This window comes from Rhea americana, unplaced genomic scaffold, assembly GCF_003343005.1.
Source record: "Rhea americana isolate MKP2758 unplaced genomic scaffold, rheAme1 scaffold_31, whole genome shotgun sequence".
NCBI lineage: Eukaryota > Metazoa > Chordata > Aves > Rheiformes > Rheidae > Rhea > Rhea americana.
In genome coordinates this window covers 2,385,003-2,410,811 of record NW_028186435.1, presented here as the reverse complement: position 1 = coordinate 2,410,811, position 25,809 = coordinate 2,385,003, and the positions used below count along the sequence as shown (strand labels likewise).

The window sequence follows — 25,809 nt, the reverse complement described above, 5'->3', positions numbered from 1 at the left end:
TCATGGGAGATTTAACTCCACAAACACCAGCCATTTCTCAGAAAATAAGTGGAATAAAAAACTTGAAGCTGGGTGCTAGTAATCATGATGACTCTGGCTATAAYAACATAGTTACTTCAGATGAAAACTTGTCAAAATGCTAACATCATCCACGAGATGAATATCTTCTGTATCACTGTGAAGGAAACATGAGGGTGAATAATAGTCTGAACKTCATAACTGTTCATGAGTGTTTGCATACACACTAGAAGTGCTTAGGCTTTTTTTCCTTTGGGAAAACTTAAAAACTTAGTAATTTTGAARAGGGCATTTACTGGTTTAAATCCATTTGTGTTTCTTTTTCTTTTTTCTTYTTTCTTTCTTTTTTTTTTTTCCTCTCAAATGCTCAGGTGGTTTTACATGGCTTTAGTGGTTAACACTTTCCTCACAATACCAAAAGGAACTGTRGAAGAAGTGTAATTGAAATACAGACTGAAGACTTGCCTAGGGCTACTTTTGCTTTGTTTTTCTATAAAATGGTCAGTAGTCAGGAATCCAGATAGGCTTGGGCTTTATATAATTTTTGTGATTATTATATGTGTTTAATTTCTGTACTGAACAAAACAGTGATAGAAGGAAGTAGTTAAATGTCAGGAATGACGAGACCACACAGTTCTGTTCAACTGCTTTACAGTTTCTCGTGTTAGAGGTTGACTCTACTGCACAAATGCAATCTGTACTTAAGACTTAAACTTGTATTGCTGATGTCTCAAATATTTCCAAATAACCTCACAAAACTGCCCAGAATATTTCCAGCAGCAGCCACGTAGACCAGATGCAAAGAGGCACCATGTCAATGGATTATTTATGGCACCTACATCTAGYAAATGTGCTTTGGGTGAAGAGTATTTGCCACTTTGTTGTAAAATACTTTGTAAAGGGAGGTTTATTTTCCCTGCCTATTAAACAATTCATAGGCCTCTCATGCATGGCTATGTGCTTTTTAGGAGAGACAGGCCAGGGAGGTGAGGTGGTAGAGTTGCTCTTTATGTGAGAGAGCAGCTGGAATGCATCGAGCTCTGCCTAGACAGGGAGGAGGAGGAGGAGGCAGTTGAGAGCTTATGGGTAAAGATCAAAGGGCAGGCCAACATGGGGGACACTGTTGTGGGTGTCTACTACAGGCCACCTGATCGGGAAGAGAAAGTTGATGAGGCCTTCTATAGGCAGCTGGAAGTAGCCTCACGATCACAGGCCCTGGTTCTCCTGGGGGACTTTGACCACCCTCACATCTGCTGGAGGGACTACACAGCAAGGCACAAGCAGTCCAAGAGGCTCCTGCAATGTATCGATGATAACTTCTTGTCACAGATGGTGGAGGAGCCTATGAGGAAGGGTGTCCTGCTGGACTTTGTCCTTACCAACAGAGAGGGACTGGTTAGAGATATGAAGGTTGGGGGCAGCCTTGGCTGCAGTGACCACAAAATGGTGGAGTTCAGGATTCTGCAGGAAAGAAGTAAGGCAACAAGCAGGATTGCAACCCCGGTCTTCAGGAGAGCAGACTTTGGGCTCTTCAGAGACCTAATTGCTGGAATCTCATGGGTTAAGGCCCTAGAAGGAAGGGGGGTCCAGGAGAGCTGGCTAGTATTCAAACATCACTTCCTCCAAGCTCAAGAGTGGTGCATCCCTATGAGTAAGAAGTGCAGCATACGGGGCAGGAGACCTGCATGGGTGAGCAAGGAGCTCTTGGCCAAGATCAGACAGAGGAAGAAAGTACCCAGAATGTGGAAGAGGGGACAGGCTACGTGGGAGAATTACAGGAATGCAGTCAGAGTATGTAGAGACGCAGCGAGGAAGGCTAAGGCCCAGCTGGAACTGAGTCTGGCAAGGCATGTCAAGGACAACAGGAAGGGCTTCTTCAAATGCATCAGCAGCAAGAGGAGGACTAGGGAAAATGTGGGCCCACTACTGAATGGGGCAGGGGCCCTGGTGACAAGGGATACAGAGAAGGCAGAATTACTGAATGCCTTCTTTGCTTCAGTCTTCACTGCTAAGGGCAGCCCCCAGGAATCCCAGAGCCTGGATGTGAGGGAGAAAATCCGGAGAAGGGAAGGCTTTCCTTTGGTTGAGGAGGATAGGATTAGAGACCTTCTGGGCAGGCTAGACATCCACAAATCCATTGGCCCAGATGGGATGCACCCACAGGTCCTGAGGGAGCTGGCGGATGTTGTTGCCAAGCTGCTCTCCATCATCTTTGAAAGGTCCTGGAGAACTGGAGAGNAAGATCAAAGGGCAGGCCAACATGGGGGACACTGTTGTGGGTGTCTACTACAGGCCACCTGATCGGGAAGAGAAAGTTGATGAGGCCTTCTATAGACAGCTGGAAGTAGCCTCACGATCACAGGCCCTGGTTCTCCTGGGGGACTTTGACCACCCTGACAGCTGCTGGAGGGACTACACAGCAAGGCACAAGCAGTCCAAGAGGCTCCTGCAATGCATCAATGATAACTTCTTGTCACAGATGGTGGAGGAGCCTACGAGGAAGGGTGTCCTGCTGGACTTTGTCCTTACCAACAGAGAGGGACTGGTTAGAGATGTGAAGGTTGGGGACAGCCTTGGCTGCAGTGACCACAAAATGGTGGAGTTCAGGATCCTGCAGGAAAGTAAGGCAACAAGCAGGATTGCAACCCCGGTCTTCAGGAGAGCGGACTTTGGGCTCTTCAGAGACCTAATTGGTGGAATCTCATAGGTTAAGGCGCTAGAAGGAAGGGGGGTCCAGGAGAGCTGGCTAGTATTCAAGCATCACTTCCTCCAAGCTCAAGAGCGGTGCATCCCCATGAGTAAGAAGTGCAGCAAAAGGGGCAGGAGACCTGCATGGGTGAGCAAGGAGCTCTTGGCCAAGATCAGACAGAGGAAGAAAGTACCCAGAATGTGGAAGAGGGGACAGGCTACGTGGGAGAATTACAGGAATGTTGTCAGAGTATGTAGAGATGCGGTGAGGAAGGCTGAGGCCCAGCTGGAACTGAGTCTAGCAAGGGATGTCAAGGACAACAGGAAGGGCTTCTTCAAATRCATCAGCAGCAAGAGGAGGACTAGGGAAAATGTGGGCCCACTACTGAATGGGGCAGGGRCCCTGGTGACAAGGGATACAGAGAAGGCAGAATTACTGAATGCCTTCTTTGCTTCAGTCTTCACTGCTAAGGGCAGCCCTCAGGAATCCCGGAGCCTGGATGTGAGGGAGAAAATCCGGAGAAGGGAAGGCTTTCCTTTAGTTGAGGAGAATAGGATTAGAGACCTTCTGGGCAGGCTAGACATCCACAAATCCATTGGCCCAGATGGGATGCACCCACGGGTACTGAGGGAGCTGGCGGATGTTGTTGCCAAGCTGCTCTCCATCATCTTTGAAAGGTCCTGGAGAACTGGAGAGGTGCCTGAGGACTGGAAGAAAGCCAGTGTCACTCCAGTCTTCAAGAAGGGCAAGAAGGAAGACCCAGGCAACTMYAGGCTGGTCAGCCTCACCTSMSTCCCTGGWAAGRTGATGGAACAGCTCATTCTGGATGTCATCTCCAGGYATGTGGAGGAAAAGAAGGTGATCAGGAGTAGTCAGCACGGATTCACCAAGGGGAAATCCTGCTTAACCAAYCTGATAGCCTTCTATGATGGAATGATTGGCTGGGTAGATGAGGGAAGAGCASTGGATGTTGTGTACCTTGATTTCAGCAAGGCTTTTGACACTGTCTCCCATAGCTCAGGAAGTGTGGGTTAGAKGAGTGGACAGTGAGGTGGATTGAGAACTGGCTGAAAGGCAGAGCTCAGAGGGTCGTCATCAGTGACGTGGAGTCTAGTTGGAGGCCTGTRGCTAGTKGCRTCCCCCAGGGCTCAGTCCTGGGTCCCATCCTGTTCAACTTTTTCATCAGTGACCTGGATGAGGGGATGAAGTGCCTCCTCAGCAGGTTTGCTGATGATACCAAGCTGGGAGGAGGAGTGGCTGATACACCAGAGGACTGTGCTGCCATTCAGAAAGACCTGGACAGGCTGGAGAATTGGGCAGAGAGGAACCTCATGAGGGCAAGTGCAGAGTCCTGCACCTAGGGAGGAATAACCCYAGGCACCCGTACAAGCTGGGGGCTGACCTTCTGGAGAGAAGGACCTGGGAGAGCTGGTGGATGACAAGTTGACCAAGAGCCAGCAATGTGCCGTTGTGGCCAGGAAGGCCAATGGTATCCTGGGCTGCATTAGGAAGAGTGTTGCCAGCAGGTGGAGGGAGGTGATCCTGCACTCTAATCAGCCCTGGTGAGGCCTCATCTCGAGTACTGTCTCCAGTTCTGGGCTCCCCAGTACAAGAGAGACATGGAGTTACTGGAGAGAGTCCAGYGTAGGGCTAYGAAGATGATCAGAGGGCTGGAGCACCTGCCCTMYGAGGAAYGGCTGCGAGAGCTGGGTCTGTTTAGCCTGGGGAAGAGAAGACTGAGGGGGATCTGATCWRTGTGTACAARTACCTGAAGGGAGGGTGTCAAGGGGATGGGGACAAACTCTTTTCAGTTGTCCCATGTGACAGGACAAGAGGCAATGGRCAGAAATTGAAGCACAGGAAGTTCCACCTGAMYGTGAGGGGGAATTTCTTCACTGTGAGAGTGAYGGAGCACWGGCACAGGTTGCCCAGAGAGGTTRTGGAGTCTCCTTCTCTGGAGATCAAGGCCCGCCTGGATGCAACTCTGTCTAACMTGTTCTAGGTGACCCTGCTTGAGCAGGGGAGTTGGACTAGCTGATCTCCAGAGGTCCCTTCCAACCTTACTGATTCTATGATTCTGGACTAAATAAATCTAGCTCTGAATTCAATAGTACAGTTGTATGCTAAATTTATGCATATAATATATATAGTCACTAGTATAATTTCTGCAGGCTCAGCCCACAAGCATTTACTCAGATCTCTTATTGGCTTGACTGGTATCTGTATAGATGAGCACTGACTGGAAGACAATAGTAGGGGGACAGCATATTGTGCATCTGCAAATGGTATTAAATTCTTTTGATATTCCAGAGTTTTACCTCAGCAGTGGATCCAGCTAATACGCTTACATTTTTAAACCTATATAGCTGAGGCGCTTCTGATGTTTGGTTWAAAACCCACCAGTCTGCTAACTGCTACTATAAATATGCACAGTGTATGAGCATAATTAACTAGTATTGCTTATGCTAATTGTGTGGCAGCTGAATGATTAGCCCATGAGCATGGTCTAGGCATAAGGGGAAATTGTATCYGTATTCTTTTTGTGCCCTGTTCGCTTACGGCTTATAGTAGGAAATGGCAGAAAATTGACAATGCCTCTGTCCCTGGGGAAATAAAAGCCCCATCTCTTCCCATCTCTCCTTTCATTCTGGAAACCGAGTGAAGCAGCTGAGTCTAAGCTAATTAGAGGGGAACGGATTCAAGAATACATCACTTCCAYGGGACTGCTCTCTTTTAGTCACCCTTCGAATGGACATCCATCTCCCACAGTGTCAAAATATTTGCTAAACAGTACAGACTTCAATCCAAGCTAGCAGAAGGGAAATTTGATCAGAAACAGGTTTGCTAAATCCAATTTGATTTTTGGTTGGTCCCTTTTTTATTTGCTTTTTGCATGTGAGCAAAGGAAACCACATATTGCCTGTAAACCCAGAAGATTTTTTGCTCACCTGCATGGTCGGGGCGGGGGGGGAGTTGTTTTTGTTACAGACATCCTAGCAAGTGTATAAACCTGCAAATAAACTTACTGGTGGTGGGAATGTCCTTAATTTCTCCTGCTCTCTACAAAAAAAGCAATTACAGTGATGGCTTTGGGTGCTGGGCTTGTTGTATTTTGTCAGGGTGCCATCTGCCACAGAGGGTGCACGGAAGAGAGGCTTTGAGGACCATTTCGGTGCAGTGTCTAATACTCGATTAAATAGAAATGTGGGAATAGGACTCGACAACTACAGTGATTCTTGATAATCCTATGCTCCTATCTATTGTTTGTGTGTAATGTAGCCCAGCCTGGATCTAAGAAGTTGCAATCTTTGCAGTGAGATGATTTATATGTTGTTCCCAGTGCCAATCTGTGGTCTGCATGCACCAGGTCCATCAAGACCTGGTGATACTTGTTCAGGTTATGATAAGCAAAAGGGGTCCGCTAAACTGCTATAGAACGCAACTGGTTCTATTTTGCATACTAGTGACTTTTCTTAACTAAAAACTGACAGTAGGATGTGTCTAACAGATGAATTTATATCTTATTGAATGATGAAAGTCAAGAACATGCTCATCTCTCATTTATGTCAAGGTTTATATTTTGCTTATCAGATGAGCTGGGTGAGGTAAAAACTTTCTATTGCAATAAAATCCTTCATAGGAACATGCATCTCCAAAGGAAGATATCYGATCTTTAACCCAGGTAGCCAGGTACCATTCTTTGCGCATTGCACTAATGCATCCAAAGATCACAGTTCAATTCTAAGCTTATTCAGCATGCATCCAGCTGATATTTACTCCATTTGTAGTCTAAACTCTAGTAATTTTTAATATTAATTTTCCAACTTCTTCCTTCTGGCTTAATTGAATCACACTGGCAATACGAGGCTAGTAGGGCCACCAGCCCAGTCACCTGGGATTTTCGGTTTCCCTGTTCAGTAGACTCCCAGAAGGCACAGATGTTTGTATCTTGGATGATAGTTTAGACATTATTGCAGATTTATTTTCAATATTAATTTGGCAATAACATATGGGTAAGAGTAGCCAGAAGCATTATAAGTCTTTCTCAGGAATTTAACATTTTAGGACAAAAGCTCGTATGCATTAGTGCATAGGCTTCTAATTCCTGGGTTTGGCAGGAAGAGTTTGCAGGACAGGCTCTCCTGGAAGTGTCAGTAGAAGGGTATATTCTTTTGATCGTTGGATTACGTGAATTACAACTTCCATGGCACATTTTATGCTCCCAGTGATTAGGTTGCTACTTCCTTGTGCAAGGTAACATTTGCCAGAGCTACACAGACATGTGAGCTCCATCTGAAGAACTATTCTTGGTTGCCAGAACAAAATCATTTGCATTTGTTCCACCAAAGTCCAAGGCTATGAGATATTCCTAAATAGCAGCATATGGCTATACTGACAAGCACACTTCCCAAGCCTATATCAGCCAGCGAAAGGCCAGCAGATCTGTGAGCTTCAGACGTTAATTTTAGCATACAGAAAAACAGCTATGTAAGTTTATCAGCAGTATTGTATGGAGAAGGACCTACAGCTGAGAGGGCTTCTTCCCCTTCAAAAGGAGAAGCAGGGAGCAGCGGGATCGTGGTTGAGTGGGTATCAAAGCAGCTGGTGGCTACTTATTCCTRCCCCAGTACAAGGAGGGAAACTTCACCATCTCTTGCACCATCAGGAATCTCAGTTTAAACTACTGCAGCTCACGCTGTCCTTGCTTGATAGCCTGAACCTCTGCAGGGATGGATGGATGGATGAATGACTGTTTGCCCCCCGGGGAACTCCAAGCCTTGCTTCTTACTTGGTGGACATTAGTAGTGGTGAGCATGATCTGCCGGAAGGCTGGTGTGCCATTTTCAGCTGTGTCTGTGTTAATGATGTTTGCAGCAGTATTTTCTCTTATTTGTTGTATTTTAATACATTTCATTTGGGTGAATTCAATTTTTACAACACAAAAAAGTGTTTATGCAACTCACGTTACATCTTTCCTAGTTCTACTCAAGTCCATAGCTGAGGGTTTCACTTTTCCTGCAGAAAACTGTGAGTGATCGCAAGGCACCAGCACATATTTTTAACAAATGAGAATGTTAGTTTTTGGTGCTTCAGAACCTAATTTTATCTTTTGTTTCAAATCAAAWTTTTCCTGAGATTTGATACCAAATGGAAGACTCATACTTATTGTTTAATTTCCATAAGTACATTTTTTTATGTTGTATGTAAGGACATTTCAACCCAAATGCTGCAGTATTTGCTAGCTCATCACTCGATCCTCTGAGCAGAAACACGAGTTGTCTGCCATCTGGAAGAGCTCATGCTGTTTGTTCTGCTCCTCCTACCCAAACTGGATGAAGCACATAAACCGAAAAGCGGTAATGGTAATAAGAAGAAAGCTAACAATCCAGGTCAACAGCAAAATGGTGAAAGAGTCTGCGGATGTAAATACAYAGGACCCGGTACTTGATCCCACTGCAACATAACTCCATAACTTCGATAAGCATCAATCTCTTCTTTTACATCAGCATAGATGTCAAATTCAATGTTGGGGCTTAATAATTTTCTTTTTTATTTTCTCTGTARAGCACACCTTGGGTTGTAGCTCCCATTGCCTCACTAACACGCAAGCGTGGCTGATGGCCGCAAAGGCAGAAGGAGCGCTCTTGCTGTGCTGCCCCGTTATCACCTTCCTTCCTGCCCTTGCGGTAGCTACTCTATTCCTGCCCCAGCACAAGGAGGGAAACTTCTCCACCATTTCTTGCACCATCAGGATCTCAGTTTAAACTGTATTGAGCAGCGGGCTCAGTACAAGCCCCSCTTCTAGGGCTTGCAGTCATGAACTTCCCTCTCCTTCGCTTACCTTCCCCTCAGGGAAATACCTACAGCAGYGCTCCTTAACCTTGTTTCAGCACACATTGAAAACATACGGAGGGAGAAATGCAAATGAGTAATTTTGCTGTAATAAACCCAAGGAAAACAAATTTGATGCTAAACGGCTCCCACACGTGACAGATGGRTTCATAGTAGCTGACCTCATTTTTTAGTTTTAACATTTGTTTCACACGGGCAGCTGGAGTGATTGTGAGCATGAAATTCATTCAGTGGTGTTAAAGCCATTCTCTTACAGCAGTATAAATATAGAGTAATCAGATTCAATTGGTATTAGTGTAGACGAGCAAAATTTGATCTGTAACGGTATGCGTGAGTGTAACTGAGAGAGCAGAATCTGGCCATCTAATTAGATGTGATGTTCATTCATTCAAAACAGCCCTGGTATGCAGAATTGTCTTTGATTAGAAGTCAACTCCAATTCTATTCAGCATTGATTATTCTTTATGTTGGTTAAAGAATTAATTATAAACAAAACCACGCTGCCATTCAAGTGCCAGCAAATAATACAAAGAAAAAAAGCATTTCTGAAAATCAGGTGAAAATGATTGCCTTGTGCTTTAAATCTACCTTTCTTTGACTCCGTAACAGTGGTTCAGTCCCTGTGACCTGTGCATGTAATGAATCGTGACGCCATTTCAGCAGGGTTGGGCTGGAATAAATATAGATCTTGTGCTAATGTGCTATCTAGCAGATAAACTAAAAGGAGCAATTTTGTGAGAAATAATAAAACTAGCAGGACAAGTGGACCATGGGAGTTAGTAACAGCCTGGCTACTTCTCTAGCTCTTCAAAATATGCAGATAAACACTCTACAGTTGACCAAATAGGTTAGATGGGATTTCACAGCATTAGATCATTAAGAAAAAACCCAAAACTATATTCCTCAAAATATTCCTGTTCTGTACTTTTGCAAGACGGCGGTGGGTGCTCTGGTAAAGGGTGGGTGGTGCTGCTGCTACCCCTTACTGGTCACAACTGGGCTAAGGCAGCCCTAATGTAAATAGATGCAACTCCCATGGGAGTCAACATGCAAAATTCATGGTGGCACCATGCAGGGCTTAAAGCTATATGTGTAAGCAGTAGTGTAGCTACTCAGACTGCATGATGATAACCTTCTCAGAYTGTGTGTGATCAATGAACGTGAAACCTTCCCTCTGGCAGGAGGGAAGAGCAATGGCCCAGCACAGTGTTTAACGTGAGATCCTCCTTAAGAGTGTTGCTTTCTCTTAGGGCTTTGCACCAGTATTTCTTCTGTTTATAAACCTCGTTTAGGGTGGATGGCAGCAGCCCTGACAAGGACAGCAAACTGGGGCTGCCTCTTTGCATGTGCGAGAAAGTAAACCTGTCAAGCTCTGCAGGATGACCAAGGTACCCACTGTGCCGCTCTAGAGATTGTGCTTTGCACAGGACAGAAAAGCTRTGGCTCTACTTGGTATCCACTCCAGGTATGCTCTAATGTAAGCATGAGTGAGATAAATTAAACAAATGAAACGGGCTTCTCACCCCTGAAAGGCACATAAAATATCAGTGTTGTCAAAGCCTTTCAGTTGCTCACGAGATGCAAATGCTTTGCTGCTCCTCTTTAAATATGGGGGATTAGGGTGATTTAAAACACCTTGGATGTTTATACCATAATTCCTTTTATGAGGTGTCGTAATAGCTCATTATTTGTTAATATGTTGTTGAAGATACATTCCTGTGTGTTTTAGGACAGACTATTGTATTTAAAGCTGGATGTTCCTGTCCCAGAATTGGATATTGCAGCAATGTACTTATTTACTTTAATCTTTTTCAACACTTCGCAAGCGTGCCCATTTCAAGAACACCGCCATAAAAGTCCTGTGTTCATTTATATTTGACTATAGAATATGTCTGAAGCTTTCTCTGTAGCACATCACCAAGCAGTTTAACGCTGCCCATGCACAGTTGAGAGCGGCCGAGTGCTCTGATGCAACTGTTTCATTTCTTGGCTTTAATTCATTTAAATTCAGAGTTTGAATTGTATGTTGGGGAAGATCCTGCAAATATAACATTTTATGTTTTTATTTAAAATTTTGGCAGAGGTTATTATTCCTGTGACCAGAATCTTTTCAACTTTGAAAACTCCCCAAAGTGTAGGAGGCAACAGTGCTTATCTAATACCACCCAGTAGCCTAAGCATCTCCAAACCACTGCCGTCTGCTCTAGCCAGTTCTGACAGGACAGTACCTTTAAAGGAGCTGCGAAAAGCAGCTGAAAAGGGGATTTCACATGGGATATAGGGTTAAGGGGAGTCTGCATTAGATAGAGAGTTCATGCTGGAAATGCTTGTGTGGAAGATGCTGCAACCTGAGAAGAGAACTGACAACRGACAAGTCATTTCACCAATGACCACAGAGTTACTGCTGTATGCAGCCCGAAGGAAGACAGAGGTGTCTGAGGTCCCTMTTCCCACCCAGCTAGTCTACGTTAGCAGTCGCAGCCCACCAGAACGAAAGGCAGCATAGCTTTATAGCCAGGCAAGTGCCTGCAGAGACTACTTTGGTAAAACAAACAAAAAACTAGAATTTCATGGAGAATTGATCTTCTTGCTGCAAGTTTTTGAAATCACCTTTAATTTCAGTAGCTATCCAGTTTCCCAGAAGAGTCTGAAATGTCCATAGAAAAGCTATTTCCAGTCAAATCTGCAGGAGCTTTCTGCTCCTTGTAGCAGAGCAGGTAACGCTCTTTGAATAACCACTGGCACAGCTTTGGTTTGGGTCAATCAGCGCCTTCCCAGACAACGAGTGGTCACGGTTTGGGAAGTCGCATGGGCCAAGGACCATTCCCAAAGCACATTCTTCATGTGCTGCTCTGTTTTGGAGGACAAGGGGGTTTAATAATACCATGGATACAGGCTGCACTTAGGTGCCTGCTGTCCTTAGTGCCAGAGAACAGTCCTGAATCTGGATGCAGCCAATGCAAACATGATAAAATCCTTAAATATATTTTAAATAGATTTAGTCAGTTTAAAGTGGTACATTTAATCTCAGGCGAACATTTAAAAAGAGAAATCTTGAGCTTAAAATGTCACACACTCCATCCATGCTATAAGATTAATTACCATTTAAGTCTTTTAGATACAGAGACATTAAGGATAAACCAAGTATGGATTAACCAGATCTGACAGCACTTATTATTGCTGAACTGTGAAGTAATTATCTTGCATAACTTTTCATTGCATAAATTAAGGCTGCACGCATCTCTGAACAGGTCTCTTTTTTCGCATTCTGTCATTTAAAGAAGAACCCACTAGGGCCATCACAGGCTGCTGAAAATTTTACAGGAATGATGCTGTAGTTTGTCCTCTGCTGCTCTTCTACCCTTTCCTCATTTCCTTCTTCACTGCGGTTTCTGCATCTTCCAATTTGCATAGTAGTAATGGACTGTCGTTCTGGGTTTACGAAAATGAGGATATAACAGTTTGCTGCCCTGTCTGGTTTTCTCTAAGGGAAAACTAATTTATCCTTCTGCCAACAGAAGCAATTGTGTCTTTCCTACCCGGCAGTATCATGACGTGCCCACAGAGCACGTGACTGGCACTAGTTGTACTCGAGGGAAGCTGGTCTTTTAATCCCAATGGCTTTTGCATTCGCGAAGCGCGCAGCGCTGGTAGACCAGCGTCTTGGCGGACAGCCTTCGCCACAGCTCCCAGCCGCGCCGAGGCCCTGGAGGCCGTGTGCATACGCAGCGCCKCTGGGAGAAGCGACGGCGCGAAAGCGCGTGCGAGAACATTCAAAGTCAGAAGTCCTGCGGCTGCTATAATTTCCTTCTTCCCTCACAGAAACCTAGCGCCTTGAGTAAATGCGTATATAATGTTCAGTTCATGCTTGCATAGAAGTTGTTATGCTGGATTCACCAGTGCCTTGCTGCGTACTGGGAAGAAGAATTATTTTCTTTTTACGGAGAGAGTGAGGAAAGAATAGGGCAGAAGACAGCCCTTATGGGATAAGTGCAGATGAAAAGCTGTCTAACCTCCAGGGAGCTTCTGCTTTCGGTGTGCGGCACGGGTGTCAAATATATCGAGAGCACTTCCAGCCCAGCACCTGCATGTAGGGAAACATGGCTACATCTGAAACAGAGGCTTTGTGGGCCCACGGACATCTGGCGAGATGAAGACACATCTCCCCGTGATTTCCCAGAAGGCAGAACATTGGTATACGTGAGCAGAGTTTTAAGCTGATTATTCACCAGCCTCAGCATCAGCTGAAGTCTTAGCGTGTTTAATATGGCCTCTGTTTGGTTTTGTGTAGCACAGATGACTTAGCATTTCCAGCTCTTGGTTTTATTAATCTGAACATCTAATAACCTAAACAAATTGATCTCTGTTTACTTTAGCTGGTGTCCGTTCTCGTTAATAAGAGTTTGTGCATATCTAAATAGATGTGGTCAGCGAGCACTAAACTGAAGTCAGGAAAATGTTTCATGGTACAAAGAGCACCTCTCAGCCAGTTGCTCCTATCCCACGATCGATTCTGTGCAAATACCCAAGTCTTTCTGTGAACTAACAAAATGGCATTTTGTGGTTGTACTAAGACGAGGAAAGGTCATTCATTCGTTCATTCGCTCATGCAGGACTTGACACATCATGCACTTAACTGAGCAGTGGCTTTTCATCGTTCGACAGACATGCCTGTATGTTTGGGGAAGTGCATGGGGATAGCTGTTGCTGCCGTAGTTCAGTCATGCTTGCAGCGATGAGCCTGGAAAAATGTGTCTCTGTGCCCAGGCAGAGGTTCCCTGGGCAAAGGCTATTTGCTTGGATGTTACTGCCCAAAGGTGTGGCCCTACTTCYGTACCACCATTAAAGCCTTAAAACCAAATATTTTAAACTTTATCACAAACAGAGGTTGTCAAGCTACTTAATTACGGAAAGAGTCTTTTCCCTCATGTCATACAACTACAAAACACCCATCAGACACTGAATACAGAGCCACATCTACCRTCTCAGCTGTTGACCTGAGAAAGTACCAAGGACTAGCACAACCATGTCAGCCCCAGGTTTAAGCCTGTGTCCCCAAGAGCTCTGAGGCTTCTTCATGGGATGTGTCCACTATAAATGTCCACAATAAACCATATTTTTCCTCTGTTGTGCTTCAGCCTTCTAGCAGATTAAGTGGAAAGACACCTAATTCTGAGACAAATTACACTTTTTTGGCTGCTCAGACAGTGAAATAGTATTTCAGGGAAAGAAGGAGGAAAAGGCAGTGCTTACACTTGCCCATCTGCTGAAATAAGAACCTCCTGTGGCTATTTGCAGGTGCTTATTTGCCTATTTGTTTCCAACAGATTTCACTGTAAATGACTTCCTCCCTTTGATCAGCCTGTGAATAGAAAGATTTAAATAGTAAAAAATAGGGCCAGTCTAGACTGATCTTTCCTAGATGTTAAGGCACAGGCTAAAACCATCAATGATGACTAGATTTTCTCTACTGCAGCTCCACGAGCTCGTTGAGATAGACAGACTGCCAGTTTTCCAGTCAGAGACGGTTTTAGGACAAAACCGTTTGACTGATTTATGGGTGCTGCAGCTAAATGTTTTTTTTATCATTATTATTATTAAAAAAAAAAAAAAACTTGCACAAATGATTATTCAAAATAGATAGATATGGTGTCACTTAAGGGTGGCCTGACCTAGGAAGCTTGGGCTGTTGCAGTTAGTCTGGTGGTTTGAGTGCTGGGAGAGAGTGCACACTGGGAGCAGTGGTATAGCAGTAATTAGGTGGCTGGCTCTGGCAGTTAAGGTCAGCTTGCTATAGGCAGCAGGGACCGTAGTGTTTCAGATGCTTTAAAAGGGCTGGAAGATAAAATGTATTATTGCAACTCCCTCATGTATTGCACTGGTTCCAGGGAACTGTCAGGTTCAATTTGTTCCCCGCGCTGAAAAGAAGAAAGATGCTCACGTACTTTTGTGCAAATCTGTCATCTCTTTTGTGTTAGTGGGGAGGAAGAACTAGAGGATACCCATGTAACACAGAAACACACGGAAAAAAAGAAACCAACTTTGGAAAAAGCAGTTAGATCTTGCTTCACATTTAAAAGACTCACTTCTCAAGAAGGTCATGGGCTGCTGAGCTTATATAAAAAAGACCAAGGCAAGGTCTACGCTTGTGGCTGCCCAAAGGCAATCCTAGAGCACCGAGGCTACCTGCTTTCCCCTGGGCGGCAGCGAGGGAGCTGGCGTCTGCTTTCTGATCACTGCTGCAATGCACGCRGCTCTTGGCGGCCTCACTGCCACCTCCTAAGTAACCTGGCACTGGAGAGGGGGTGGCTTCCTCCTTGTCCCCAAGACACCAGATGCCACAGCAGAGATGATTAAAAGTTGCAGCCGTAGAACCAGATTCAGAGAAGTGAGGAATAAAATTGCTGCCAACTTAAAATAAGAGCTGGCCCTTCTGCACAAGGTGGTCCATGGAGCAAAGGAGCAGGCCCTTTGCTCCTTTCTGCGCTAGCTGCCCAGCCTTAGTGACAGCAAGAGATATAACGTGATCTGGTTTATTGAATCCAAGGTTGGCTCTCACCACTGCTCCCCTCAAGCTGTCCCTGAGAAGAGGGACCTTGAACCTGGGAAGGTGCTCAGAGGGCAGTGGCAAAGCCATCCTCCTGCCACCCAGCATTTAGCACACCCTGTCGTCCCTCCTTGTTCCGGCAAAACTAAACTCTTTGAAGGACAATGAGGGAAATCCTGAGTTGGCAACTCAGGGACGTGAAGGAGAATAAATCCTAGTGACGGTTTGTTGCAAATCTGAAGCAGATCCACCACGGTTCATGGAGTCCCCAGGGCAAAATTGTTTCTGCTGTCAAAAGTCTTTAAATTTATTTTTAAATTCACTATGGACCTAGTTCTTTCCTTCTCTCTCTTCTAATAGAGCAGCACATCTTGGGGTCATTGACGCAATCTGTGCAAAGCGGGCAGGGAGAACAGTAGTGTGCATCCCCTCTCATCCATCATTTTGAAAGTATTTTACTGGGAAAATTTTTAACAACTTGCCTGCAACTGCTCTTTCAGCAGCGGAAACTGGTAGTTAAGTGAACAGAGCAGTGATGTCTGAGCTCCTGCTAAGCAGGAAAATAACCACATTTCCTAGCGTTTTCTTAATAAGAGTCATCTGGGGACCATACAGCTTGAAAGCGATGTGACAGGACCCCGTCTGATACAAGTACGTGCGCTGGTGCTCTCTGGGAAGCAGCTTGCAGGAGCGCAGCACAGYGCACCGCTTCCCTCCTTCCCTTCACCGGCCGCTCTCAGCCGATGCTCTCTGCTGCCCGAACAGCTACGGACACAAGCCGCCCCATCTCCCGCCGCTTGCCTCTTAGTCGGCCGATGAAAGTTACCCAGTAAATGGGCCGTCCAGGAGCAGCCCGCATTGCTTGTCCCTGCAGCATGTACAGCACAGGAAGAAGTCAGGCCAGCCATCCCTTTTTTGGAAAAAGCAAAGGCAGCCTTTACTTTTAACCTCCCTGCCTCTCGGCTGGTAAGCAAGCTGACCTTCCTCTGGATCCGAACCTTTCTGGGCAGCGGGCTTTTCCTGAAAGTTACCTTTCTTCCTGCTCAAGAGCAAAAGGTGACAGTGAGCGGTTGGTGAGCATGCTGCCCTGAGTTTTGAGGCTGTTTGGGCCTCTGTTACTCTGAGCATTTGCCATACAGTTGAATAAAATGGTCACGTGCCCCGAGATCACAAAAAAAGTGAAGCAACCTTCCCACTTAGGGATGCTGGGCAGCTCTCCTTTACAAAGCACGYGGGTCTCTCCCATTGCACATTCCCACATGTTTAGGCAATGTTAATTCAGCTTCAGGAAACCTCTAAGATGTCACTCTACTGGCACTTCAGAGGGGAGCAGAGAGAGACATGGAGAAGTTAATTGCTCTGTTCCTTTGGAGGAACCTGGAAATAAATTCATCCTGTTGCTTCCAAAAATGGACAGACAGGAAATGCTCAAAACCAGTCAAGAAAGTGTTGTTTGGATGTGAAAAAAAAAACAAACCAGCATCAAGTTATGGATACTGGGATTTTAAAAATCCACATAGCACTAACAAGCTACATAGACACTATCTTGACTGACTGTCCTAATGACTTTGTAACTTGCTGTGAAAATGATGAATTTATGGAAGAAAATGACACATTTGCTGCCTCTAGACTCACACTGTCCAATACATAACAACCCATTACATGAGAGACTGGCCTGCAACAACTCATCATGTTTGCCCATTACCATTACAACTCAGGGCWTCTCGCTGCTCCCCGTGGATACCTTGCTTGAATCTGGACAGAGTAAACCAGATCACATTCCATGTGTGATCTTCCCATGGTGTGAAAAACCGACATAAGGAGTATCTTAGCTAAGGCTGGGCAGCAAGTCTTCCAGAAAAACACTTCTTCCTCAAGCCCCCTCTCTGGGTCTGCTCCCCATATTTTTTATTTTATTTTTATTTTTTTCAGAGAGAGAGTGATGTTTGTGAAGCCTAATTAGCCATTGGAGAATACAGAAGATAATATTCCTGTTGGGGAGCATTGCCTGCTCGGGGCTCCAGCTGCGTGACAGCCGTTAAAACATGGTAATTAAGAGCAGCGTGGCCGAATGCAGAGCCAGGATTAATGCATGCAGGAGTTATGCTGAAAATATATTCAGCTTTGAAAGAGAAATGGATGGATGAAAGGGTACAAAGACAGAATGGCCACACACACGCACGCAGAGTTTCCAGAAAGCTTTTTACAACTTTGAATGAGAGACAGCAAAATGATCAGTTACGTAGCAATAGAAAGATCAGTCACAGGATTAGGATGACCTTTTGTGACCAGGGCGATCAGAAGTAAACTGAAGTGCAATGCCRGTGAGTAATATGTTTGCACCAGTTCTTGGGCATGATCCAAAGACTAAAGGGAGAAGAACTTAAGAGGGTCTAATCTTTCCTCAAACCGGTAATGCCATGAAAGCTCACTGAAAATAGAAGGACAAAACCTAAGGAAATGCTGAGGGTTTAAATTTTTTGGGTGGTGGTGGTGGTGGTGGAAACAAGCCTAAGCACTTCCATACACCATGAGAAAAAACTAAAACAGCTCTCCCACACATCCTCTCYGACCCTTAAAGAACACTCACACACACACAAAAAAAGAGGATTTTCTTTACATGTCCAGGTTAACACTGCACACAAGAAACTCCACAAAAGCCTCCTTTCCCTCCCGAAATCTCACGCCGGTGCTGCATAGCCTTTAAAGCGACGGGGCTGCGAGCAGAAGCGTTTTGGGGGCGCCGGCGCCCCGAGGGAGCAGCTCGCTCGCTCCCCGGCTCGGTAGCGGGCAGCCCCGCTATTTTTCCAGCCCTCATTTGTTTCTCCCCCGCCCGCCCCCTTTCCCCGGTCGGTACCTGTTGCCGGCGGCGGGGCTCCCCCTCGCCAGGGGCTCAGAGCCYGCCCCGGGACGCCGCTCGCCCGCCGTGGCCGTCCCGGGCTCCCCGGCCACCGCGGCGCCCCATTCCCGGCCGCGGCAGCGGAAGGAATAGTGACACCAGTAATTAAAATAATAATAATAATAATAACAAAAACACTAATAAAAAAACCCAATAGTGATAATAAAGCTAAAAGGCGGAGCCGGGGGAGCAGCCTGTCTCCAGCCGCGCTGCCTCGCTCCTCTGCCAGCCGGAGCAGCCGCTGCTGGCTTTTCCTTGCGGAGTTGCGGGAGGGAGGAGGAGGAGGAGGAGGAGGCGGCGGGGGCGCTGCGCGGCGGCCCGCCCCTGCGCTGCGCTGCGCGGGCGGTGCGCGCCGGCCCCGGCCTGCGGCCGCCGAGTGAGCCGCTGCCTTAAATGTGCATCTTTTCTTATCGGCGGGGACAGCGCGAGTGTGGCAGTTATTTCCTTTCCTTTCCTCTCCTTTTCTTTTCCTTTCTTTATTTTATTTTATTTTTTCCTTCTTTTTCTCCTGTATTCTGGATGTGTCATCCAATAATATCTCTTAGTTGACCAAAAAAATGAGGCTCAGTTCCTTCCTCCTGGGACAGATGCAGGAAAAGGGCCACGGCGTTCATCACCGTGACTGGCCTCTCGTGGACAATGTTCGCTCTACCAAAATTGCCCTTAGCGGTGTATGCAAAACCAGGCCCTAAATAGAGTATATAGGATATACTGAGGAACATAGAATATATAGGCTATAGAATCCTATCCCTCCTATCTATTAAATAGACTATATCTGTTCTATAGGATATACCTATCCTAATATATAGGATATACTGAAGGCTAAAAGCAGCAGTTAAAGGTGAATAGGAATGAAAGAACATTGCAACGAATGAACTGCACATTTTTTCCCTTGCTCCCTCTTTCCAGTATTACCCTGAGAAAGACAAATAGACAAGAGCACTGTATTTTTCCAAAGATTGCAGGCTATTTACTTCAAATTCTGTCTTCCATCTAAACTATATAGACCTAGTTATTATAACTATATCTCTCTATAAATGTTAAAATTCTGAATATATTTATTTTTGGCCTTAGGACTTTTTCCTTTCTGTGTTGCAGCTTTCTTTCATACAGAATTTTACTKCAGGCATCACCTAACAGAAGGACAAAACACCCATGTCATGTTTTCTATGYGATTTGCTCTCCCCTTTCCAACACTTTTAGCTTCTGTGGACTCCTTCAACGAGCTCTCCCTTATGCCTCTTAGACAACGCAAGTATTTTTCTAGGTGGCAGAGATATAACCACTAGCAATTCTGTGAGTGTGGTAAACAGACACAGTTTGGAAGGTGGCTTGAGAAGGCAATAGTGATGCTCTCCTTATATACCTTCATCTTTCCCCATTTGGTCAGTATTGATAGATCTACCCCTTCAAATGCAGATGTTTCCTGTAGAGCATACAGACCTGTCACACACAGGATGATATTGAATGGGTAAGTTTATGAAGTGGCATCAGGGAATAAGATCTAGTGGTTCACAGAGCCCTGAATAAAAAATCCAAGCTGCCAATTCCAATTGACCTATAATCTTAAGCAATTTTCAGCAGTATTCATGAACATGTGTTATCTACACTGTAGGCTGAAGATAAACAGCATCCTGTAGCCTCAAGAAGTAGAAATGAGTGAAAATGATTCAGATTCACTAAAAGCATAAACGGATACTTTTTACACTGGTCTGCTGACCTCTGGGGCCTCTGGACAATTTCCAAGGTGACTAAGTTGAGAGATGTTCTGTGGCAACCAAGTAGGTGAAATTGCTGAAGGCCCCCCTGGTTCCACTTGGTTGGAAAAAGTGCAGGGGCCCCTGCAGAGACAGCGGTACTGGTACTGCTTCGAGGCAAAATTTATTGGTTGATCTTTAGACATCTCTGACTGTATCGACTATGCTCCTGCCTGTTTCATGTGTTTCACAGAGGACTTGAACTCTGAGTCCAAGGCAGAGAAGTTGCTTTCTGGAAAAAGCAGCTGGGAGCTTTGGGCTGTGGAATGTCAGGGGAAGAGGAGAGGGAATATTTGTGGCAATGCTGAAAGCTATAAATGTCTCATCATGCATGCTTAATATGCTTTTGAGGCCATTTCAGCCTTTTAGGGGGTGGAAGTTCTCAATGTGGAAGCCTGGTTCATTTGCTTAACATTTTCAGTGCTAAATACTAATTGCAGCATGTTACTTCAGCCTTGAGTCTCCTGCAGTAGTTCTTGGCAATTACTTTGTGTGCCCTGTGTTGCAAATTTCATTTGTCTCTTTTGGTCTTATCTTTCAGAAGATTTTTTTTGAACTTAAGCTTGCAGACGTAAATGCCTCATCTGTTTGCAGCCTCCTCTTCCAAGGAAATAGTCTCTGTCCTTTGCAAATACGTGTGCTGGGGGATGTGTGAGCTGTTTCTCCTGGTCTCTCAGTATAGTTTTGCAGCAGCAGACATGGAAATCTAATTCCCTCCTCTCTGTCACCCCCCTACACCCTCCCACTTCCCTGCTCCCGATGCTGTAGCTTGCCTAAACCGCTAGGAGACTGAGCAGGTTTAAGGATGCTCTAGATAAAATCTTTGCCCCATTAAGTCGTTCTGAACGTGAATTCAGACTGATATGCATGCTTTTGAAAGGATGGTTGGTCATTGCACGTGGTGTATCTTATTTTGCTAATTCAGTAGAAAATGCCAGAAAATGCTGCCTCTCTCCCTATTCAGGCAGGAACTGAAGCTGTCATTGTATTGCTGCTGTGATCATGCTACTACTCCTGTAAATTATTCACTGTATTGCAGTGTATTCTGCTGTTGTGTTAGAAATAGGTCAGCATGAGTGTCCTAAGTGAAATTTCAAAGGGACAACAGCAAAAGCAATTCTAGTTTAATCTCCAGAAAATGGAATGACCTCTCCAAAGTAGCAGTTGTCAGTTACATTGCACTCACATTTCCCTGTTAGCTTCAGTGTACCTTTACAAGCATTAATTCTCAGTAATGGTAACCCCACATCATATTTGAGAGAACTAAGCCAGAGTTCTTCAATTACCTGCTGGGCTTTACAGGAGCACTTTGCTCTCTGTTGGCCTTTGCGCCGAGGCCAAAGAGTAAATCAGGATTATCAGAGATTAGAATTTGAGAGTGCCTAATTGCTGTGCTCCTCCCAGAAACCTGGAAATCTTCTCACAAGGCAGTGATATACATCAGCTACCAGTCTAGGTGGTGAACGTAATGAAAAGTATTTTAGTTTTCCTGGCTCCAGCCCACCCAATCTCCAAACAAGTGGAGCAGGAGAACCCCAGGCCTTCAGGTCCACTGCAGCTCTTCATCTAGAAAAACCTCGAAAGAGGAAATGGGACACTATCATCTGGACAGATGCCTGAGGGCAAGCCTGCTTCTCCTCGTAAGGTACTATGGAGGAAAACTGGTAGTGCCCTGTGAAAACGTGGACTATCTTTGTGATTTTCCTTGTTTAATACAGGGTCTTAAGACTGGTTGACCAAAGGCAAATTTGCCATTACTCTTTCCAGCTAAACCTATTACAACATCGTCACAACTCTCCTAGTCGCTATAGTTCACCCTGCCAATGCTGCTCTTTGGATTGACTTCATTCCCATATTTATACCTTCTCTCTGATGTGTACCTGCTCAACTCATTCAGCTTGCATTCATCATCATCCTGTAACACTTCTTGCTGTTCTCCTAAATGCTTTTCATACACACTTGTTTTTCACTGTCTACATCCTCTAACCACTGTGCAACCATTTCCCCCCTTTTACTTCCCATCACTGTACTGCTACTCCACCCTCAAGTTCCTCATTTTACTTTCTTCTTTCTATTGCTTTTGCAAATATTTCCACCTGTAGATCTTGGAGCAGCAGATGGGAAAAAGTGACCTGAGCCAACGTTCTGCAGTGGTTCAAGATTAGATTCAATCTACAGAGACTTGTGGCCAAATGCTCAGCACAGCTCTTTGGGAATGACTGAAGCATTCAGTGGGTATGCTGTGTGGCAGGGTGGTCAGGACATGCTCAGTATACCAAAGAAAAGCAAACTGTGGGTGTGGTGGGAGAGGGTTAGGGACAGAAAGGGGACTTTCCTTTAGTTCGTAGTGTGCAGCAAGGGACAACCATTCCCAAAGGTCACCCTTCTCTTGTCTTTCTTCATTACATTGCACAGCTCCAGTGGCAGCCTGAGATCACCTGCTGTTAGAGCAGGAACTCTTCCCACTGGCTGTCTGGAGAGTGCTGTGCGCACCCATGAGCGCTGGAAGATAACAAGTTAACCTCAGGAGACATTTGCACAAGCAAACGTGCTACCTGCCCTCACGTATCACTGGGGGAGCAGAAGGGAGGAGCAACCAACTGCATTTTTTTTCCCCCCAGAACTCTCCCCCTTCAAAATCCGACACTATGTGCTCCAGCCCCTCTGCTGGGCAGGTTTTTCCTGGCAATGCGAGGAGTTCACAGGAGGGTCCGGCCACGCAGTGCATTCCAGTTTCTCAGACTGCCTAGCAACCAGGGCCGGCTGAGCTGCTCTTAAGTACATGCCAAGTGTGTGGATGGCATGTCTATTAGCGCAGCTCTGGCCTTATTTTTCCCCCTGTTGTTTTTGAAAAGCATTCCTTGTTTTCTAATTAAGGTGCATGAAGAACCACTGGTAACTTATTTTACTTTCCTGGACAGCTGGAGATCAGCTATGTGATGAGATGATCAAAGCTACTGTAACGATTGGAGATCTCAAGTGCCAGGTCTGGTGCTGTCAGTCTGTTTTGGGAGAGTGTGGCTGTCAGACTGCCTCTTCCATGTTGTCAGGGATGGGCTGCTTTGACCTGCTGCTGGACAGCCTTGAAACCTTCTCCCCACATTATCCGAAGGAGTAGGGTGAGCAGGACTCAGCCCTTCACACAGGTCTGCAGGGGCTGAGATACCTGCYGAGGGCTGCCACGCAGGTAAAGTGCATGGTACAACCAACACGTACGCAAGCTCAAGAGGGCTCTGTTAGGCTACCTCCAGGACAGGATTCAGCTTTGTAGCCAAAAAGACAGTCTGATGCCAACTTCCAYGGTGTTTCTTCTGAATCTTTAACTAATCTCTTGGCTGCTTCCCGTTCCTCAGCTTGTGGGTGCCTAGACCCAGCTCCCTCTGACAAGCCTCCCATTCCCCAAGGCCGTCCCGGGAGCTCCCCCCATGCGCTTGCTGGAGGAGTCTCTCAGAGCGTGATGCGATCTCCGCCCACGGTGCCAGGAGGAGCAGCTGCTGCCTAGACTTCCTGGCTCCCCCAGGGCTGCACTTCAAACCTGGACCAAGGCCCGTGTCTGTTCCCTCACAGCCTCACCTGCACTTGAGCAGCAAATCTGGGGCAAGCTCCAAAGCACAGAGGAGAAAGCCTCTGCTTTCTTAACGCAGGTCCAAGCACACACTGTTTGCAGTGTGAATCGCAGACACAGTCATGGCTCAGCCAACTCTCTCCTTGTCCATCCCTTGTTAAAAAGCCAACCAAAGGGCCTGGAAGGACCAAGGATCATGAAGAATAGATGCTGTATCAAGTGAGACAGTAAAGTATGTTAGCAACCACTGAAAGCATCTTAGGTCCATCAGTATGGATTTAAAGAGCAGGTCAGGGGACACCATTCTCTTTAGTCTCCCGTGATCTGCACTCCGCCACAGCCTCTATACTCCTTCTACTCAGGGTGTCCCACAAGTCACAGCAAGAAAGGGAAGAAACCACAAGGATGGACAGCATGCTCTGGAGAAAATGCTGGCCAGGTAGAAGAAGGATGCAAAGGTTGGTATGGAGGGAAAGAAGCCAAGTAATGGCATGCAAGTTTCGAATCACGTACGATGCATGAATACTGCAGTGCTGGATGCTTGGATTGCTGCATGTTCCTAACATGATGATTTCATAACAGAAACTTAGAAAGAGTCATTGGGGCAAATGTGCCAAGTGATTTCTGCCCTCAATAATGCTAGTGTAAAAGCAGAGCTGCCCTGAAAACAGTTCCAGACAGACATAAGTATTAGTGGGACCCAAGCTGGGTCCTCAATGTTCACAGCGATCTGAACTGACACCACTCCTTCTTCTCTGTGTTAGCCTACAACTCTGCATGGAGGATCACCACCTAGAGAAATTATTTTCGTTACCTTACTGCCTCCAAGACACTGCTATAGCCCTTTTTTCCTCATCAGCACATAGTTCTGTGACTTAAATATAGCAAATATGAAGCAAGTGCAGCACAGATGAAATGCCATTCGGCGGAGCACAACAAAAAAACCTGCCTGTGTAACGTAACGATCCCAAAGTGCATCTGCCATGTATTTAGAGTGAGATTCCTGAGCAGAGGGGGGTCCCCAGCAGGAAGACGCTTGTGACCAAACCCCAGTGCAAATGCTCCTACACATCCTGTGGGAGAGATACAGGTTGCTTGTTGATCCAGCCAGCATTTCACGTGGGAGTGTTTTACCACTTGCAGTGGTCGTTTCCTCTAGGAATGGTGAAGAGCAGTTTTTTGTGCCACATCAGTGCRGCTGTGAGTGGATTCAAACTAAAAAAATCGCAAACATTGTTTAACGTAAAGCAAGAAATCATGTTGATTAGGGGCATGATGTGGCTTTGTATCTGAGGTTAAATGACACTGGTTAAATGAGTACAGTGTTTGAACATCTGACTCTGGGTGCTATTTTCAGCGCAGTGATTTTTGAAGTGATTAATGACAGCAGCTTGGCACTAATCAGTGGCTGGTGTTGCTGATTAAGCTAACTCCTCCTTGGCTCACAACAGACATCAGGAATAGAAAGGGCAGAAAGTGCCACAGAGACCTAGAAGAGGCAGAGTGGCTCAGGACTTCCAAACTGCCTGCCTTTCCATGGAAATGAAAAAAGCTACAACCACACAACTCCAGACCTGAACTCAGCCGTATTGGAGGTCTGCTTCTCCTATGGCTTCGTTTAATTTCAAGAACATTTTTAATATGGACCCTTTTCAATGCTTCCCCCTCTCCGTTAATGAGAAAGACCATCACTTGTTAAACATACGGTAGTATTGCTAGTGCAGTATTCCTTGTATATGTTTTTAGCAGGATCTCAGAGAAGCTGTCTAGCCTCAAATCTATCTCCATCTCAAAAAGCTCTTCTTGCTGCAAGATGCTCATGAGAGACAAAACTGATAGCTCAGTGCAAATGGTGCACGTTACGACCTGATCCTTCAGCCCTGATGTAACCACAACTCCTAAACTGCACCAGTTTATAACTAAGACAGGTTCTCCACATGCCGCTGGAGAGACCTGCTCGAGGAAGCAGGCTGTGCTCTCTCTGCTCTTTACATCAGCACCATCCCCAGCTGCAGCGAGCTCTGAGGTTGGCTGGTGATGTGCAAGGCAGAACAACATCTCATTTGCTCTGCACTACCTCTGTTAGCTCCATGACATTAACTGAGTCCTGCCCTATCCCGCTTTTTTTTTTCTTTTTTTTTCTTCTGAAGTGAAAAAATTCAGCATGCAAGACTGACTTACAGGGAGCTCTCAGTTAGGAAAATTGTATTTCTACACAGTCACAATAACTGTGCTAAGACAAACACAGTGCCTGCTAGGTCATGTCGATGTTCGCAGCAGAGCTATGCACTCGACTGTCACGAAACAAGAAAGATGAGAATAAAACTGCATTTATTCCACTGAATCTGTATACTAAATGACCTCATTAGCCACAGGCTTTTTATTCACAAACTTTGAATAGCTTTAGAGAAAGGACATACATTTTTATAAGATCGTCTCTAACAGGCTTGTATAGGAGTCCTCTGCAAATTTAGTGAATAT

At 45.6% G+C, this 25,809-nt stretch overlaps 1 protein-coding gene across 1 annotated transcript in view; it reads right to left on the bottom strand.

The window, feature by feature from the left end:
* RIPOR2 (RHO family interacting cell polarization regulator 2) overlaps positions 1–18,243 on the bottom strand; it is a 58,508-nt gene extending 40,265 nt beyond the window's left edge. Inside the window, exon 1 of the mRNA XM_085310015.1 lies at positions 17,965–18,243. The gene's annotated coding sequence lies outside the window, so the exon portion shown is untranslated. The remainder of the gene's footprint in view (positions 1–17,964) is intronic.
* Positions 18,244–25,809: the final 7,566 nt, after the last annotated feature.